Genomic DNA, 689 nt, shown 5'->3' with positions numbered 1-689 from the left:
TTATTTATTTTTATTTTTTGAGACAGAGTCTTGCTCTGTCACCCCTGGCAGAGTGCAGTGGTGTCGTAGTGTCATTTTAGGTCACTGCAGCCTCAGACTCGGACTCAAGTGATCTCCTACCTCAGCCTCCTGAGTAGCTGAGACTAGGGGTGCTCACCAGGATGCCTCGCTAATTTTTCTATTTTTAGTAGAGATGGGGCCTCACTCTTGCTCAGGCAGGTCTCAAACTCCTAAACTCAAACAATTCTCTGGACTTGGCCTCCCAGGGGCCTAGGATTACAGATGTGAGCTGGCCTAACCTGTACTTCAAAAAATTGATATGTGAATTAATGAGATCAACTCATCCCCAACAATTTTGGTGTTGGAAAGTGAGATGGCTTTAAAAGAGAAGCACATTAACACATTTAATTTAATTTAAAACGAAGGCAGATTTTATGGTAGAAACGACTAGGACTGGCTTTATCAACAAAGTTACATAGCAGACATTTTTCATAAATTATACGAACTGAATTTGAAGCTACGAAGTTTTTTTCACAGTTTGAGATATAATTCATAAACTATAAAACTTACACATTTAATGTGCATAGTCCAGTCTACTCACAGAGTTGTGTAACCATCAGTACAATCTAATTTCAGGATATTTTTATCACCTCAAAACTAATTCTGCACTTGTTATTTAATAGCAGTCA

This window comes from Propithecus coquereli, unplaced genomic scaffold (assembly GCF_000956105.1).
Source record: "Propithecus coquereli isolate 6110/MARCELLA unplaced genomic scaffold, Pcoq_1.0 Scaffold15, whole genome shotgun sequence".
NCBI lineage: Eukaryota > Metazoa > Chordata > Mammalia > Primates > Indriidae > Propithecus > Propithecus coquereli.
This window is presented reverse-complemented; position numbering follows the sequence as displayed.